The 19,899-nt window shown below is 41.7% G+C and overlaps 1 protein-coding gene and 1 pseudogene across 3 annotated transcripts in view; both read right to left on the bottom strand.

Annotated features, from left to right (window-relative positions):
• The window catches only part of CDK14 (cyclin-dependent kinase 14), a 691,509-nt gene that overhangs the window by 111,734 nt on the left and 559,876 nt on the right, over positions 1-19,899 (bottom strand). The window lies entirely within an intron of this gene.
• On the bottom strand, positions 14,668-15,622 carry LOC102854964 (annotated as a pseudogene).

The raw sequence follows: 19,899 nt of genomic DNA, 5'->3' as shown, positions 1-19,899 counted from the left end.
TCCAATGAGGCTGGAAGGGGTGTTGGTACCAAGCAACAGGACTATCTTAGTGCTAGAAGCAGGGCTGCATCAATGGGAAAAGTGAACTCAGGGGAGAGGGTTCCAGATAGAGAGCACTAGATGCTAAAGTCTGGAACTGACTCATGGCTGCATGGAAGGCCCAGCATCCCCTGAAAACACCTATCAGTCAGCAGCAGCATTTCAAGAGGATCTCACGTGATCAAGTAGACATTGGTGCTTTGATATCCTGTCTTAAAGAATTCCTTTTACCCAGACTTTTCACCCTGAAATGCACAAGTAGTGGAGAGAAGGTATGGTCACAGGGGGACTTCCATGCAGTATACCTATTAAGGTTTTAATATTAAGGTACTGCTTCAGGCAAATACCGCTGGCAAACGAATGGCTGGGAGCAATCTTACATTTCATGAAGTGGGTGCCTCTTTCAGAAGTAAAGATGAGTGTATGAAGAATATGTCCAGCATTCTATCAATCATCAGATAGGCACCTACTCTTTTATGTTTACTTTCAAGAGTTATTTTCTACTTAGAATTTTTTTTCCTAAAACTAGTAATGGAAATAATTTTTAACAAAATGAAACCACCTTTTTTGAGATAAAGGGATTTTCATATAGTCAGTGGGACATATATATATCCCAATGGGCTTTCAGAGCTGGAGGTGAGGAAATGAGGCCCATTTCTTCACATTCATGCTCTTTATTCCGGTGACCACCAGGTGGCAGCCCATTAAATATTATCTTTGCTTGGTGTCGTTGAGTCAGTCGCCTCTTGCTTTTGTCATGTGTTGTCAAGCCAGTTACAACTCACAGTGAGTGACTCTATGAATAACAGTTGTAAATAACTGTCCCTGTCTTGGAAGGAGAACTGGTATCCACTTCCTAAACAACATGATTCTGGAAACTCCATGAGCTTAGAGAAACTACAATATTATAGAACAAAGTTCAGGTCTTTTGTTCAGAGGGTTACTATGAGTGGTGCTTGACTCGACAGCATTTAACAACAACAAACATCTCCAACACCCTTGAGCCTCTTGTTATAGTCACTGTGTCAGTATATCTTTTTGAGGGTCTTCTCTTACACTGACTCTCCAAATCATAGTGACTTTGGTGGGCTAGTGGCAAGAAGTTGTGTTGTAATCTCAAAGGTATATAGTTTGAATCTACCAGCAGCTCCAAAAGAGAAGGATGGGTAATCTCCTCCTCTACGTTTTACATTTGAAAACCTGCTAGAGGGTCAGTTATGGGTTGGTTCTGACTCGCCCCTCCTAATAACATGCCCCAAATGTGTAAGATGGAATTTCATCATCCTTGCCTCCAACTAGCACCCTGGTTAAAAACATGGAACACTTCAGGTATTTGCAGGTCATCCTGGTGCAGGGACCATGCATTGTATTGTTCCAATTTTAATATACGTTCTGCCAAAGCTAACATTTAAGCTTTCAATTCAACTCCAATTCAAAAAGCACACTGCTTGTGTGTCAGGGCCCCTCCAGTGGGTTTTCAGCTGGTGGCTCGAACTGCCAACCTTCTCCTTAGGTGACTATTCAACCATTTGTGCTACAAAGAATTCCTTTGTTTGAAAACTTTACAATAAAACTACCACTCACAATATATTATTTCCAGATGATCCTGTGGCTCATGGAATTTTCTGATTTCTCCACCTGAATCATGGTCATTCATCTCTTCCTTTTTCTCTTTAATATAATGTTGTTGGCTATAATGTTGCAAGTTATTATTTTTGGAGGTCACACACACTTAATATTATATTGCTGAGATTTGTCTAAGTCCTTGTATGAATACTGCATTGCAGGAATGGAACATTATTTATCTACTCTCCCATTCATTGACATCTGTGCTGCCCATAGGTTTATGCCCAGGTTTAGGCAAGGAAAATAATTTCGAGTAAAAACGACAAATTGCAAATGCACCAACAATTTTATAATCTCTTTACCAAAGACAATGGAAGCAGGAGTGGCATCCACTTCCTGAACAACATGCCTCTGGGAACTATATGAACTTTGATAAATTATTATAGTTATAGAAAGGCTTCAGGCCTTTTGTTCATAGGGTCACTATGAGTCGTGCTAGACTCGATGGCAATCAACAATAACCACTAAAGTTAAGCAAACAAACAAAAACTCAAGCCTGCTGCCACTAAGTCAATTTTGACTCAGTATGGCCCTAGCGAACAGAGGAAAACTGTTCTATAGCACTTCCTAGGCTGAAAAATCTCTATGGAAACAGATGGCTGTATCATTCTCCCTCACAGTGGCTGGTGGGTTTGAACCACCTACCTTTTGACTAGCTGTTAAGCACTTTAAATGCTGCACCATCCCAGTTCTTTCATTAAGTCAAGAGCAAAAGTATATACAACAAAACACAAATGCTGCCTCAAAAGGAAACTGCCCCATGTGGAGCCATCCTCACAACCACTGCTGTGTCTGGACCCCCTTGGGCAGCCACTGTGCCATCTATCCAGACAAGAGTCTTCTTCTTCCTGACCCTCCACTTTACCAAACCTGATGTCTCTCCAGTGAACCCCATTATCACTGCAGAATTCCAAAATGCAAACATCAAGTCTTGGCTCCTAAAATGGAGTTGTAGCCCAATAGTCTGACAGTTGTTTGGGACTAACAGTACATTTTCCGCAAGAAATAGTTCTCTACCTAGTGGTTACTCCCTTGGCTTGTACACAAAAGACTGCTAAATTCACAATAAACCAAAAAGCACCAGGCCAAACCACGCAGTACAAGAGCATTTCCAAAAGGAAATGCATTCACTGTGGAAATCACAACATTCTTTTTACGGAGGCAGCCCAGGGAGCAGCGCATGTTCCTACTGTTTCTCCCGAGCCAAACCAAGCTCCGGGCTGGGGCTGCAGCTCCAGCAAGAGCTAAAACAGGCTAGCTTTGGCCTTCCAACCTTGGGAGATGTTGGGATGGAGGCCAAGGGTGGAAAGAGAGCTCTGACTTGGAAGAAGTGGCAGGAACTGTGGTGGAAGGATGATGGATGGTCAGAAGTGGAGTTCTGGGCATTTCTGAGTGCTGCTCAACGGGATGCAACAGCAGGCTTCCCTGGGGAGTCTCTGCAAAGCACACTTGAATTTATTTCTGTTCTTTTCTCCCTTTTTACATCTTACTTCCTGAAGGATCTCCTTACACTTAGGATGGACCTTTTCAGAGGCAGATACGGGGCTCCTAGAAGAGGTGAAAGATACAGTGAAGTCCCTGGTGCTGTACTGGTGAAGGAGGAAGACATGAACAGAGCCCCTTGGTCAGGGAGGAAGCAATTGGCCCATAAGAGCTGTTTCTATATCAGGAATATGTAGGTCAGGGCCTGCTCACTAAACGGAAATCCATACGTTCACTTGTCCTTAAGGGGGAAAAAATCCAGATGCTGCTATTTTCAGAGCCTGGAATAGGTATGCCAGAATGTGTGGGTTGCAGCTATCTCTGGTTGTTACTGGCAGAAATTATTCGAGTATTTAGGTCAAAACAGTGCTATAGAAAGTCCTATTATTTACAATATTTTATCATAGTTGTTGGAATTGTGTATATATACTATTTTGACATATACTGTTACAATTTCAATATGGAAGTGTATTGTTGCATGTTTATTCATTTCTTCATAGAATGTTGTTGTTGTTGATTGCCTTCGAGTTAAGAGCCTTGACACTTATCAAAGTTCATAGAGTTTTTGGAGGCATGTCGTTTAGGAAGTAGATGCCACTCCTGCTTCCAAACCTGTCATAGTATGTTACTGTTGTTATGTGCCATTGTACTTGCAATGCATAGCAACCCCATGGACGGCAGCTCTGAACCCTTCCCTGTCCTGAGCCAGTCTCACTAATTCTGACATACCAACCCCCACTGCCCAATCCATCCCATCCAGGGATTTCCTGCACTGTTCCTCCACCTTTCCAAACATGATGTCCTTCTCCAAGGACTGGTCTCTCCTGGCCATGTGCCCAAAGTAAGTGAGGCGGAGCTTCAAAATCCTAGCCTCCAAGGAGAGACTTGGTTTCACCTTCTCCAAGACAGATGGATTTGTTTTCTTGGTAGTCCATGGTATGTTCAAGACTCTTTTCCAGCACCACAACTGAAGGCATCTATTCTTCTTCTGTCATTCTTAGTCATTGCTCAGCTCTCTGAAGCATAGCAAGTAAATGAGAAGACCATGGCCTGGATTAGGCACACCTTTGTATCTAGACTGACATCGTTGCTCTTTAGCACTCTGTAGAGATCCATGACAGCAGATTTCTCCCAATGCAATTCATCTTTTGATTTCCTGATTGCTGGTGTTAAAAGAGTGTTGATTGTTACTGAAGCCTATTTTTGCCCAAACTCTGCTATAAAGTACAGTATAAATAAGGGGAAATCTCTAACAGAGGTAATATTCATCATAAAGTCTTAAGTTCAAGGTCCCCAAGGCCCCACCATGCTACCCAAGGTGGTCAAGAGTAGACATCACATCAACCACACTTTCGTCGGCAACCTGGCATACAATCTCTGAGACCTACATCTCCAAATGGGCATTTGTATGGCAAGGATTAGGAAAAGTGGTTTTATTCAATCATTTCAAGTTATCAACTTGCCTCATCACCATCAATTTGATTGTCGTGAGTTATCTGGCTGACTTAAGAGCACCTTTTAAGGAATTTCTTCAGTAATAACATGGTTTGTCCATCTTTTTTTTTTTTAAAAAAAAGAAAGAACAGAAAACATGAAAGTTTATCTGAGAGAAGCTCTGAGTAAGAACCATGCAAACATATAAATTATCTTGCATCATGACCAACTAAAAAGATTTAAATGAGGACCCCTGATTTGTGTAGAGATCTACAAATGTGTCTGAAACAGGCTAATAATAGCCTGTTAATAACGACTAGCCGAGCATCACACAGCTACAGGTGACTGGCAGAGGGAGGTGGACAGATGTGATCTCTTTCCTCTAAAAATATTCCCATTAAATTAGGTCATAAAATAAATCTAAGAACATATGTGGACCATTAACCAAGATTTGTATCCTTATATGGAAGATATGACCAAACAGAGTTTAACGGAACTCAGACAAAGGAGGAGTGTGGCCAAGAAGAGGTTTACCTTGTTCCGCACCTTACTTGTTTTGTTACTTTTTGAAAATTTGTTTTCCACTCTGGGCTACTGCTCCATCACAAAACACTGGCAAAATGGTTTCTTATTTTCAGAAAAGGATAACTCTTCCCAGCAGTTAGGAAATCTAAAGAGTGGACAGTGCGGCCTCTGTACACAGCAGAAACCGAGCAGCTCTCGTCGTCTGACCCCTCAAGAAGGTGGCATTGTCTCCGGCTCCACCGGTTCTGCAGGTCTCGCCTGCTGACAAGTTTTTGGGGGAACAGAGTCTCACAGGACTGCCTAGTAACGGCACAGGAGCAAAGGACCACTCCACCCAGGGCACAGAAACTAAGGGTTATGTTCACCGAAAAGTCAAGGCCAAAGAGCTCACCTAGGTTTTTAATTTTCAGTCACCTTCACTTTGCTGTCTATTTTGTTTAAAAGCAAAGCTCTGTTGATGAACAAGGACTGGAAAGGCATGGACAATCTTAAAAAGCTAAGTAAGACCGAGATTTTCCACCAATGATACTGCTGCCTGAGAGGCTCAAGGCCTAATTCTCTTCAGGTGCATGCAACCGACACTGAGAAGAGAAGGGAAGGCTTACTGTGGGGCTTATTTCCTTTAGAAACAGAAAACAAGTAAGTTGCCTCAGATTCTAATTTGACAAGATGATTCTCAGTGGACATGTTTTCAGACCACCCTGTAGTTCAGAGTCACCAGCATCTTTTCTCTCTGCTACTGTTTTTGCTATGCACCACTGAGCCAACTACACATTTCACAGTGAGCCTACAGACAGACGAGAACTTTGTCCTCACCTGTGCCATCCTCACACTCTCTGCCACGTCATGCTTGAGCCCATGGTGACAACCACTGTGTCTACCCACTGCACGTCTAAAGAAGGCGACATCTGTATGAACAAGGTCACCCACATTGTGAAGAGCAACTGCCACAATTTCTAACAGGTGATAACAAAACGTAAGCCCTAAAACTAATTTTTCTCCACTGTTATTCAAGAGTGAACCTTGAACCACCTTCCTACTGAATTGGTGAGCTAGGTCGCCTCAAGATGCCTTTTAAAGTTTACTCTTCTGTATTTTGTAACTCTAGCTGTACGGGCTTGATGGTGGCTGAGCCCAGACTTTGATCTAACAAAGTAGCAGGTACAATCGTGGTTTAGTGCAAGGCAGCCTTATTTTGATATGTTGTGTTTTAATACCTCTGAACCCTGACCTAAGAGATGTCAATTATTTTAAAATAATGTCACTCAAATGAGAGTTGGACAATGACCAGGGAGGCTAGAAGGAGAATTGATGCCTTGGAGCTGTGGTGCTGGAGAAGAGTATTGAGGGTACCATGGACTGTTAAGAAAACAAACAGATTCATCCTTGAGAGGATTCAACCAGGCTGCTCCTTGGAGGCAAGGATTCTGAGGCTTCGCCTGACATACTCTGGACATATTGTAAAGAGAGAACAGTCCTTGAAGAGGGACATTATGCTTGGGAGGATGGAGGGACAGCCCAGGAGAGGAAGACCCCCTATGAGGTGGATTGATTCAGTGACTGGAGTAATCAGTATGGGTGTGTCAGAAACAGTGAGACTGGCACAGGACAGAGTAGGTTTAGGGCTGCTGTACATAGGGTCACTATGAGTCGCAAGTGACTTGATGGCACATAACAACAACAACATCATTCAAATCACAACTGAAATATTTTGAACCCTAGAACTTAGACTCTTTTATCCTACAGCATGAGAGTAATGAGATACTGTATAAGGTGTGATTAGCATGATAGTTGATAGACAATACTCCATAAACCTTTGCTCATATTAGTAGTATTAACAACAATGACAGTGTCTCTCCATCTATTCTGCTATTTAGAGACTAATTTAGAACTTTTTACATTGTTTTGACTATTTAGCAAACGTGAAGAATCCTGTAAGAAGCCCTTGGTGGCACAGTGCATAATGCACTGGGCGGCAAAATGAAAGGCTGGCCATCCTAATGTACCAGCAGCTCCAAAGCAGAAATAGGGGGAAACTTCTAGAAAGATTTATAGCCTCAAAAACCTGATGGAAAGCAGCTATGAGTCCAGATGGACTTGCTGACAGTGGGGATGAAACATCCTCTAAGTCAAATGGCATATTTGGAATACTTTAAAAGTCTTGTCAATATATTCTGTAGAATTATCATATCAATTTATACTCCCTTCAGGAACATGAAAGTACTTAACTTCATTTTGAAAAAGTACAATCACCCTTTTAGGAAAGTGGCCCTGAGGGAGTTTGTGGCTTGCTGAAGGTGAAAACCACCATTATGTGAAGATCAACACCACCACTCTCACCAGCAAAAACCAAAGTTCAATTTTGTGATGCCATAATACAGAAATCAGATTTATGAAGTTGCAGAAACAGCAATGTATTTGTTATGAAAAACAGTACATCACGCTTACTGATAAATGAACAGCCTTGATATGCCTGCTGTATCCCTCTGTGCATTAAGATGGTGCAGGGCTGGGAAAAATACATCATGATGCAGCTGTGTCCTCAATAGTACAAGGTAATCAATAAAATCCAAGTTCACATATAACAACAACAACAACACCCCAGGCGTTAGTACTTTGGAAGGATTTGGCTGTTTCATTAGATGAAAAATAATCACCTTCAAGGGTTTAAAATATTGCCTCTCCAAAGAGTTCTTTCTTACCACTATGTGGCATCTGTCTTAAAAGAGAGCAGAGTAAGAGGCTCCAGTGGCCGTGGAAATAAGTTAAGGGGACACAGTTGCTCACTGTGCAGAAAATGATTCTTTTTGAGAGGCAGTAAATCAGTGCATGAAGAGCTTTAAAAATTACAGTGGTGACAAACTAGAGAAAATTCATTCTAGTCATTTACTTTTCATCTCAGAATATGACAGGAAAGGTTGTTAATAAACTATAAAACATATATCTGTGTGTCTGGTAAGAATAATGTAACTTATATTTGCATATCTGTGAATTTCAGGGCAAACTCTACACTGTACACTCAATGCACTCAAGTTGGTGACTCTAGGGCAAAGCAGTAATGCCCCCAGGGTTTCTCGGCTGTAAATTGTAAATCTATATGGAAGCAGACTGACACATTTCTCTCAAGAGGTGCAAATGATGAGTTTGAATCAGATACACTTTGTTAGCAGTCTAGTATCACCAAGGCCCCATAATCAATAATAATAATAATAATAATAATTTGTTGTTGTCAGGTGCCCTTGAGTCAAGCATGCCTCACAGTGACCTTATGAACAACAGATCTTAACCTTGCCCTATCCTGTACCATTCTCATCATCTGATATACCTGAGACTGTTAATCACTGTATTATATAAAATGTAAGCGTATCTACTCTGGAGACTAAGGTGCATCTGATACAGGCTATGGTCTTTGCAATCACTTGCTATGCATCAGAGAGTTGGATAATGACTAGGGAGGACAGATGCAGAATTGATGCCTTTGAGCTGTGGTGCTGGAGAATAGTATTGAATGTACCATGGACTTCCAAGAAAACAAACAGATTCATCCTAGAGAGGGTTAAACCAGGATGCTCCTTGGAGGCAAGGATTCTGGGGCTTCGTCTGACATACTCTGGATATGTTGTAAGGAGGGACAGGTCCTTAGAGAGGGACTTCATGCTTGGGAGGGTGGAGGGACGGCGTAGGAAGCAAAGACCTCTATGATTCCGTGACTGGGGCAATCGGGATGGGTGTGTAAGAGGCAGTGCAAACAGGACAGAGCAGGGTTTAGGGCTGTTGTACATAGGGTTGCTATGAGTTGTAAGCGACTCGACGGCACATAACAACAACAACAACACATTCAATATTCTCTAGTGGTAAGAAGCTGGGCTGCGATCTGAAAGGTATATGGTTTGAATGCACCACCTGCCCCATGGGAGAAGGACAAACAGTCTCTTCTTGTGCCATTTATCGCTTCTAAGAATGGATAGAGAAGCTGTGGTATATTCACACAATGGAATACCATGCTGCATTGGAAAACAAGGAACTCATACAATATTATTCAAAATGGGTGACCTTGGAGGACATTATATGCTGAGTCAAATATCTCAGTCACAAAAGGACAAATACTGCATGGTGCCACTGTTGTAGAATGAGACTGACATCAGGGTTGGGGTAAGACTGAGAAAAACTGAATGAATTATGTATACTGCATTGAAGCCAATGAGGGCGAGAATAGTTCAAAAGCAATATATTTTAGGGCATTATGATTATCATAAGAGTCCGGAATGAGGGTTGCAGAGTGGAGTATACTGGGGGGGGGGGTGGGGGAGGGAGGGGGGATTGTATACCAATGAAGGAGTTTTTCTTTTGCTTTTCAAGGAGAAGAGCCAACTGGGGGGGCGGGGCGGGGCGGGGAGAAAAGTGCAACAATGAATGAATGGAAATCTAAAATCTCTGTAAATGTTCACTGAAATTAATAAAAAAACAAAAACAAACCCTACTGAAGGGTCAGCTATGAGCTGGATAGGACTCAACAGCACATAACAACAAAAACAACTCCACACAACATATAGTTAATGAGCCAATCCTGGAGCAGTTTACACCAATCAACTGGTAACAAATGACCCCTGAGAAAAACGGGTTTGAACTTCACAGACTGACTTGTACATGGGTTGTTTTTTGAGGGATTTTTCACGTTGCTATTGTTGTGTGCCATTGAGTATCTGTGATAAATAAGGGTTTGAACTTCACAGATCTACTTGTACATGGGGGTGTTTTGGGGGGTTTTAAAAAATAATATTTTGTTGTGATTTTAATGAAATCACAGTAAACTTGGATTTCCATTCATTCATTGTTGCACATTTTCCTTCCCATGCGCCCCTACTTCACTTTTATCTTAAAAAAAATCACTCATTATTGCACAGTTTCCTCTCCAGCCCTAGTCCATTTTGCTATTCACCTCTTATTCTGGACTTTTGTTATGCAAATAATGCCTAATTATATATTTCTTTCAAACAGTTCTTTCCCTCATCTGTTCCAATGTGATGTTCATTATTTATCCCCTCTCTTCTTAGCAAAGTCGACAAAGGATATGAATAGACACTTCACCAAAGAAGACATTCAGATGGCAAACAAACACATGAAGAAATATTTAAAATCCCTAGATCTAAGAGAGATGCAAATTAAAACAGCTATGCGATATCATCTCACCCCAGTAACAATAGCCAAATTCAACAGAGTAGCAAATAACAAATGCTGGTGAGGTTGAGGATAAATTAAAACCTTATTCACTGTTGGTGGGAGTGTAAAATGGTGCAACCACTATGGAAGGCAGGATGGTGCTTTCTCAAAAAGTTGGAAATAGAAATACCATTTGACCCAGCAATTCCACTACTGGTAATATGCCCTAAAGGAACCATAACCACCATCCAAACAGGCATATGCACGCACATGTTTATTGCTGTTTTGTTCACAATAGCAAAGAGAGAGAAGCAACTCAAGTACCCATCAACAAATGAATGGATTGAGAAGCTGTGGTATACTCACACAATGGAATACTATGCAGCACTGAAAAATAAATAACTCATAAATTATTCTACAAAATAGCTGACCCTGAAGGACATTACACTGAGTGAATTATCTCAGTCATAAAATGACAAATACTGCATAATGTCACGGTTATAAAACAAGATTGGCACGGGGGGTTGGGGAAACTAAGAAAAGGGGGACAAATAATTGGGGGGATTTTTCCCTGTTGCTATTGTTATTATGTGAAATCAAGTCAAAACTGACCCATAGCTGACCCTCCATCAGGTTTGCAGAGGCAGTAAATTGCACAGGAGGAGACTGCCTATTTTTCCCCCCACAGAGCAGCTGGTAGATTAAAACTGTGTGCCTTTGGGCAATGCAATTTCTTACCTAGTGGGTTCAAACATTTTATCTGCTTAAAATGCTGAGCGATACTAACCATCTCTCATACTAGAAAACAGGAAAAGGAAAAATCTTTGGATTTTTAATCAAATGATGTAGTGTACCTTTTCACCTCACTGTGAGGCCACACTAATAATAAGAGTTTGGACAACACTGACTTACAAGGAGATAAAGTCCTAAGCAACCAACCCACTGCCATGAAATTGTTTCTAACTTCACCCCACAGAACAGAGTAGAACGGCCCCACATGTTTTCTGAGGCTATAAATCTTAACAAGAGACTGCTCTTATTCCTCCCAAAGCGGATTCAAACTACTAATCTTTTAATTAGCAGCCCATTTCATTCATTACACATTACAATATGGCCAGGACTCTCTCATAAGCAGGAAAACCAAACATACAGCCAGGGAGCTCTGGTGGCCTCAGTGGGAGAGTTGTGACTCCAACCCATGCAGTTTGAATCTACTAGCTACTCCAAGGGTGAAAATTAGGCAATCTTCTCCTGTGTTCTGACAATCTCCTTGAGGGTCAGTTATAATTTGGTTCCAAATCAACAGTACACAACACCAATGCCATAGAGTGACACATCATGACCCATCATTGGCTATCTGAACTGTACACCTTCACTAGATAGCTGACAGATTTGAACCACTGACTTTTAACTAGCAGAGCAGCAACACATCACCCACTAGAGCTCCTTAAGCGGTAAGCAGGAAAGAAGGGTGTAATCCATTCTTCAAGAGTCTTTTTGTTGGACTGAGTTATGTTCTACAGCTGCTACATTCAAGGTGGCTTTTAAGACAGAACATATCAAAGATCACTATTCTGCTAAAATAATAAAGCCAAATACATAACTACGCATGTCTGGAATGAAGGCATCACAGAAAAAAAAGTATCATATTAAAGGGAGAATGCAGATTGTGAACTGAAGCCAGAAATTCAATCAACACAGAAGCCAAAGTCAATGTAGAGCTGACAATGGTTAATCATCTACTTTCAAGGCCTGAAAAGACAAAAAAGCTTTTGAATTTCTGAAGCCTGGAGTCTCGCAGTTAGCCTTTAAAATGTAGTGTTGGGTTTTTAACTCAGTTAAAATTGAAAACAGATCTATTTGGTATTGTTTTCCCTGGGTAAGTATGCAGTAAGAGTGCCAAAGCTTAGTATTACTGACTTGCAGACCTAAGTTCTATGAAGCCCATATTTGGATGGAGAAGCCCATTCACAATGCTGGGCTGGCCAACTCACCGGGGTTACAGGAGATGATGGAGCCAGCTTAGAGCAATGGCTGCTGCCTCTCTGTCAGGTCTTACTTAGAAGACCTACTATATGCTTTCCCTACTAGATAGTCACTATATACTATCTTCAATCATTACAGCAATCCTTACCAGCCAGGTACTCTTAATGTTTGTGATATAGCTATGGCTCAGAGAAGTCAAATTTGTCATTTGAGGACACCACTTGCTGTTATGTGAATCTGATTCATGGTGACCACATGTGTCAGAAAGGACTTGTGCTCCAAAAGCTTTCCTCAAAACTCAAATTCATTGCCATCAAGTCAGAACCAACGCATAGCTGATCCTTCACTGGGTTTCTGAGGCTGTCAATGACTGACATAGGAAGAGACAGCCTATTCTCTCCTGAGGAGCTTCTCATGGATTGGAACAATCAGAGAGACATGGCTAGCAGTTCAACCCCCTGTGGACCAGGCCACCAGAGTGCCCAGAAGGTTTGCGCTAGAGAAGTTTCAGATGGAGATTTCCAAGACCATTTTCCATGATGCGTACTGTGGATTGCCTATCTTTCTGGTAGCATTCAAGTGGAATGTTTGGGACTCAAATATGAGGACAAGCAGGTAATAAATTGAGAACAAGAAACAGAATAAAGGGTTTCCACTCCAAAACCTATCTGCTTCCTACAATGGGTTACATTGCTAATTAGGTTTCAGAACAAATATGCCTTCCTTCAATTTCTGTTTCTTCTTGCATCTTTTGTACTGAGGATTGAAAATTAATCCTGCCTATATCTACTCATGATCAGTTATGAATTATATATGACTTTGCTCTGAAATACCACCGTTCGTAAGCCTCTGTTTAGGAAACACTGCCATGTTTATGTATCTACCGTGTGCTAGCATATCCTCTGGCTGATGTGAAGCCAAACTAATTTGGTTTCATCCAACCCCCAAAACTGGATGAAGCTGGTTAGCAGTGCCATTCTTTAGTTATGAAAAAAATCTGGAAGGCTGGCTAGCATTTTGTACCCTGGTGACACTGCTATTGAAGATAGGCTGTTATCACAATGCACAGATTGATCTACTCACAGAACAAGAGTAAAAATATGATTTGTTCATGCTGCCCCTTCTGAACTCAGCGCTGTGAGTGTAGAGTCCGTTCAGAAGCTCTGACACATCTCCATCTGAAAGCATTGCCCATTTCCCCTACTGTGCCAAGCACACACAGCTATTCAGACAGCTGAAGTGATCAAGGATAGCAAGAGACTGACCAAAGGCCACAAGTCAAGGGACCATCACCAAGGGGCCTGTCAATTGCTGGGTCCAAAGTTTACATAAAAATGACCTTTTTTTTTTTTTAATAAAAAAGAGCTTCTCTTTTAAAAATATTTACATTAAAATATCATGTGCAGATAGACAACAGTAATGATAATAATGATGATAAATAGTACATACATACAACATTCAATAACACCCGCTGTAACACAGCCCCCAAGCCTGTTCCGTCTACAAAGTTCATGGGCTCCAGGATCACAGCCTATCTGACCAGAACCATCAGTTCAGCGTTTTCTCTTTCTTCCACTACATGGCCATTAGACAAATTCAGTACTTTTTTTTCTAAATTTATTTTTATTATTTGTGTGTGTGTGTGTGTGTGTACCATCAAATCGGATCTGAATGGTACAGGAGGAGATTGTCCCTTCTTCTCCAAGCAGAGCATCTGGTGGATTTGAACTGTTCAGCTCTGGGATTGCAGTACAGCTTCTTGGTAGTAGGCCACCAAGCCACCAGAGTTTGCTGGTACTTTTTACTTTTTTTTAACTGCAACTTGAAGATCTTTCTTTATTGGAGAGAAGAGTGGGCAATAACACCTTAGGTCAAATGATCTTCATAAGTGGAAGATACTGCATGACAAAAAGTACTTGCCTTCAGAGAAGACAGTTCTGCAATCGTAGACTCATTACCAATGGATTTCAGCAGACAGAGTGAAGAGAAGGAGCTTCACTGGAGAGCCAAGAACAAATGAAGAAGGGTCCCAGCACGTCTGTTTCCTTCACATAGGGACTTTGCTTTTTTTTTTCCCTTCATCTTCCTCTTTCTTAACATAATCAATAGCCGTAGTGAAGTCTATGGGAGGTTTCATAAGCCCCTCTCTTTGATGCTCCGAAGCACTAGTGCAACTGAAGCTACTGCAGATAATGCTTTGCTTAATTTTGTTATAAATTTTTGTTGTTTAGTTTTTCTTTCAGTATCATAAGCTTAACTCTGCAATTCTGTTAAACTTGGACAGGAAGGAATAAAACATGGAGCCCAGAGACCTGTAGCAAGAGCACCAAGATTAAAAGATATTGCACACACACGGGGGGAGCAGGGTGATATCTGGAGCTACAGAACGGTCTGGTGATTAAGAGAAAACACAAACTACAGTTCATGGTGAGCAATGGTGATCTTCCGGCAGGTCTTGCTATTCCTGGACCCAGTGCGCTCCAGGCTTCCACAATGTTCATACCTTCTCTTACTTTGTTGAAGGCTACAGGATTGTCATCCAACCATTCAGTCTTAGCTGTACAAATAAAAAGACTGGGAACTGTTTGTATTGGGTCCAGCATTTGCCATGGACAGGATGCCCGGACCCGTGTGCTTCTGGATGAAGTTCTCATCATCAAATTCTCCCTGTAGATGGACTTGCCACCAGTACCACTATGGTGTGTGAAGTCACCACCCATGCACACACACCCAGGAAGGATTCTGTGAAATCCTTTTTTCCCCTGTACTTAGAGCGCAGAATTTTTCTGCTGTCTTGGGGATTTTATCTGCAAACAGCTTGAAGGAGATGCAGTCTAGGTTGTCATCGATTGTGATATCAAAGTACAGGGTCGGAGTGACCACGGCTGGGTGCAAGTGGAGTGGAAAACACGACTGCTGAGGCAGTGGTGGCTGCAAAGCCAATTTTGTTGTCAATTTTGACAATAAAAAAGCTCATTTATTCCTTTCCTAGTCAAGCACACACAGTAGCATTGGGTTTGGCTGAGGGGTTGGGCTGACCTCAGAGGAAAGGCCTACTGACCTCCCTCTGACAAAACAGCCATTAAAGCCCTATGGATACAGCTCAACTCTGGCACAGACGGGCGGCCAGCAGCTGGAAGTGACCCAACGATGACTGATTAGGCTTTTTGGGTTTGGCTTGAGATAAATGTCATGCTGTTCAGGTTTCAAGCACATCCTGCAATTTTGCTTCTGGCCTGAACTATAAATCCATCCACAAGTATTTGCTGGATATCTGACAGGATTGGAGGCTGAATTAGGTGGGCTTAGGAAGAGCAGCAGAAAAGTACAACTCTCACCTCAACACAGAACGTGGGCCTCCGCCATGCATGCGAAAGCACTGGAGGAAGTGATGATATAGAAACAATGCAAATTAGTAAATGCAAATCTCCTTCTAGCTGGCTGTAATGCTATTTGACAGCAGTCTGATGGATTTTTATCAATTCCAACAAGAAATGTTTGGAAACTGTGACTGAGGGTTATATAAATTCAGTCTATGGGGTTAGAAGGGCTGCCAAAAACCATGGTGAAATGAGGGTGAAATGAGAAGCCTGGGCAAATGCTAATTGCTAGAAATATGCTAAGTACCATGCTTTTGTCATCAGAGAAAACATGCTGGGCTTCAAAGATTCTCAAATAAAAACTCCACCAGGAAAGGCTATCCAACTAGTGGACACTTGTGGGCAGGTAGTGATGGGCTATTGGACTGCTTCTCCCAGGGGCAGCTCCTGGCCGGTCCTCACACCTTCCTCCCATGTGAAAACAGTGAGGACCTAGTTAATTATTGAGGGTTAATGCCAGGATTGCCAGTCTTTTCACTCTGAAAATACCACGTTCTGAGTGAAAATGCTAATGAAAAGCTTTTTCCCTATTGCTTTGAATGGGGACCATTTTGGGGTATTTGCTACATTTAAGGAGTATTGGTAAATTCTTGGCTGTTTACCAAAGGGGTCAATTGTGTGAACCTATCCTACCACTCTGTGGGTGAAATGCCAGGCAATCTGCTCCCATAAGCCAACAAACTTCATGTCTGACAGGGTAAAGTGACTCCATGGCACCTAAAACACACATATCAGGCCCCAACTTCAAATCAACTAACCAAAATGTAATTGAAATACACTAATCTTGCTTGCCCAAACTGAGAAGGACCTGAGGCATTTGCTGCAGAAGGTCAAAGACTTCAACCTTCAATATGTACTGAAGCTCAACATCAAGAAATCAACGACTCTCACCACCAGGCCAATTTGCAGCATTATGATGGATGGTGAAGAAATTGAGATTGTTAACAGCTTCAGTTTGCTTGGTTCCACAATCAGTATTCTTGGTACCAGCATCCAGGAAATAAAAAGACAAATTGCAATGGGAAAGTCTGCTGTCAGGGACATCTCCAGAGTACTGACGAGCAACAATGCCAGTCTGGAGACTAAGGTGCTCCTGATTCAGGCCATGGTGTTTGCAATTATTTACTATGCATCAGCTAGGGATGATAGAAGGAAAATTGATGCCATTGAGCTGTGGTGCTGGAGAAGAGTGTTGAATATACCATGGACTGCTAGGAGAACAAACACATTTGTCCTGGAGAGGGTGAAGCCAGCCTGCTTCCTTGGAGGCAGATTCTGAAGCTCTGTCTGACATACTTAAGGAATGTTGAAAGGAGGGACCAGGCCTTGAAGAGGGACATCATGCTTGGGAGGGTGGAGAGACAGCAAAGAAAGGAAGACTCTCAATGAGATGAACTGACTCAGTGACTGGGATATTGGGGGAGAGTGTGTCGGAGAAAATCAGGATGGCACAGAATGGAGCAGGGTTCAGAACTGTTGTACATGGGGTGGGTCACTGTTAGTTGTGGGAAACTCAACAGCACTTAACAACAAAAAATCTTCCCAGGATGGTCAGTCTTCAGACATCACGCTTGGAAAAGTGTAAGTTTAATGAAAGAGAGGATGATCCGTAACCAGATGGTTTGATGTGGTGACTGAAACAACAACAGGCAGAGGTTGTGAGGATGATGGGAGGATCAGGCTGAGTTTCACAGGTGCCGTGAGCTGGAGCCGACTCTTTGGTGCTGAATAACAACAATCTTCACATATGTAACTAAGAAATTATGATCCTGAAAAATCAAGCAATATTTTATGGTTATTTCTATATGTTTTTCCACATCCAAACACAGAGCCAAGTGTTACCTACATTTCAGAAAGTGATGGTCTCCTGAGGAAATCTGTTAATAAGGGACATAGGTTAGTTCCGCAAGACTGTCTGCCACTGTCTGCCACAACTGTGAGCAATGCTGGGGCAAATGGAATGACTCGAACAAGGGAAATGAGCAGAGGAACAGCCTCCTGAGGCTGCAGACCCCAAAGCAGGGAAGAATGTACAGAATCTGGACTGGAGAAAGACTCATCAACAAGGTTATGAGTGCGCTATGCAGATAGCACAACTTTGTTTGCTCAAAGTGAGGACTTGAAAAGCCTGCTGCCAACGATCCAGAACTATGGCCTTCAGTATGGATTATATGTCAACATTAAGAAAATAAAGGTCGTCACAACTGGGTCCACAGGCAACACCTTGAGAGATGGAGAAAGGATTGAGCTTATATTGATAAGCTTTAATCTTGCATGGATCAACAATCAACACCCCTGGCACCAGATGTCAGGAGCTCAGGAGATGTACTAGGAAAGTGTGCTGTCTGTGGCCTCTCCAGAATGCTGATGAGAAATTATGTCAGCTGCTGACTTGAAAAGGCGATGATCTTTTCAACCACATGCTGAGAGGTAAACAATGAAAGAGAATGACAAGAAGAACAGATGCCTCTGAGTCATGGTGTTGGAGAAGAGTACTGAGAATCCCATGAACTGTCTAAAGAACAAACAGATATGTCTTGTAAAGTGTGCAAACAGAGTTCTTCCTGGAGGCAAAGAGAATGAGGCTTCATTTCTCATATTTTGGGAATGTTGTGTGAAGAGCCTATCCCTTGGAAAGGGACATTATACTTGGAAACAAAGACAGTCAGTCAACAAAATGCGTTAGACATAGTGACTGTAGCAATGCGCTTACGTGTGTCAGAAATGATGAAGCTGGCACAGGATAGGACAGGGTTCAGGACTGTTGTTCACAGAGTCACTCTGAGTTGTACTCTACCAAATGTCACATAACAACATCACCAATATAAGAAGTCATGTTGTAGTTGTTATGTGCGGTTGAGCTGTCTGCAACTCATAGCGACCCTATATACAACAGCCCTAAACCCTGCTCTATACTGTGCCAATCTCATAGTCCCTGACACACCTACTCCCATTAATCAAGGATAAAAAGGAACAAAGCTTAGTAAGTAAAGGTAAGGGTATGGAGTTAGTAAAGAGCCTGATCAGATGTAATCCAATGGCCAATAAACAAGAGAGGTTGATTAAGATAACAATGGAAGACTGTGCAATTTTACAAAAAACAATGAAGAAATCATAAAACATGACACAACATGGACAACTCTAGAGAACATTAAGATAACTGTCAGTCACAGAAGGACAAATGCTGTTAAGATGACAACTGTGAAAAAAAGGAGAGTGATTGGGCTGGGAGAGACAGGGAGAGCAGAAATAGAATGTACAGATAATGAACACTATAAAGGATCAACTATAAAGGATCCTGAAGCCAGGATCAACCTGGAAAAATGGAGGAACAGACATGGGTAATGTAATTAGCAGCTTGGAGGAGGACATGTAGGACTGTACAAATGGGGAGAAGAAGAGGAGGTGAGGAGGAAGAAGGGAGGACAGGGAGCAAAATATTAGGGGAGCAGAGGCTAGCGGCTGTACAGGTGAGGTGAAAGGACATATATGAATGACTGACTTAAGACCAATAAAACATAAAAAGAAGTAAAAATATATAAATAGAAATGCTTAAGTTTCTTATAATAAAACATCAGACTATGATATCAAATAAAAATACCTGGACATACTGTATATATAAAGTATTTTAAGAGTGTTATGAAGTAAACAGGTAGACTATCTTATAAAATACATTTTCTACCACCAGCTACTCATATGCAAGTTCAAGTTGAAGCTCAGGAAAATTAAACCAAATCCACAGGAACCAAAATATGACTTTGAGTTCAACCCCCTGAATTTCAGAACCATCTCAGAAACAGGTTTTAGGCCTTGAACAATAATGAGTGAAGACCTAATGAGTTGTGGGAGGATGTCAAATGTGTCATCAGGAAGAGTGCAGATGGTCATTACAAAGACAGAAGAGGAAGAAAAGACCAAAATGGATGTCAGAAGAAACTCTGAATATTGCACTGGAGTGCAGAGAAGCCAAAGTACAAGGAAGAATTCAAGATACTAAAGAGCTGAACAGAAGATTCCAAAGGGCAGCACAAGATGACAAAGCAAAATATTACATCTAAATGTGCAAGGAGCTGGAGTCAGAAAAACAAAAGGGCCAAACTCGCTCAGAATTTAATGAAGTAACATATGAGCAAGAGCCTATGGTGATGAAGGAAGAAGTTCAAGCTGCTTTGAAGGAAAAAGCAAAAAAAATAAAGCCCCAGGAATAGATGGTATACCAATTGATATATTTCAGCTAACAGATGCTGCCCTGGATGTGCTCACCAAG

This window comes from Elephantulus edwardii, unplaced genomic scaffold (assembly GCF_000299155.1).
Source record: "Elephantulus edwardii isolate Elephantulus edwardi_28Jun2011 unplaced genomic scaffold, EleEdw1.0 scaffold00098, whole genome shotgun sequence".
In the NCBI taxonomy this organism is placed as follows: domain Eukaryota; kingdom Metazoa; phylum Chordata; class Mammalia; order Macroscelidea; family Macroscelididae; genus Elephantulus; species Elephantulus edwardii.
This window is presented reverse-complemented; position numbering and strand designations above follow the sequence as displayed.